Below are 348 nucleotides of genomic sequence, written 5' to 3'. Positions count from 1 at the left end.
AAAGAAACAAAAAGAAAACAAAAAAAAACAAAAAAAATATAAAAAATAAATAAAAGAAACAGAAAAACAAAAAGAAAGAAACAAAAAGAAAACAAAAGAAACAAAAAAACAAAAAAATAAATAAAAAAATAAAAAAAAATAAAAAAAAAATAAATAAATACTTTTTATCTGTTTTAATTTGTAGGGGGCTGCTGAGGATCTGCTGCAGCTTCGCTTCGATAAAAGAAGGAGAAATATCCACAGTTATAAACCCTACACACAAACCCTAAACCCTAAACCCTAAACCCTAAACCCTAAACCCTAAACCCCAGATGTAAATAAACAGATTTATTTGTGTAGAAATTTGAT

Source organism: Eimeria mitis, genomic scaffold (genome assembly GCF_000499745.2).
Source record: "Eimeria mitis Houghton genomic scaffold, Emh_scaff354, whole genome shotgun sequence".
Lineage (NCBI taxonomy): Eukaryota > Apicomplexa > Conoidasida > Eucoccidiorida > Eimeriidae > Eimeria > Eimeria mitis.
This window is presented reverse-complemented; position numbering follows the sequence as displayed.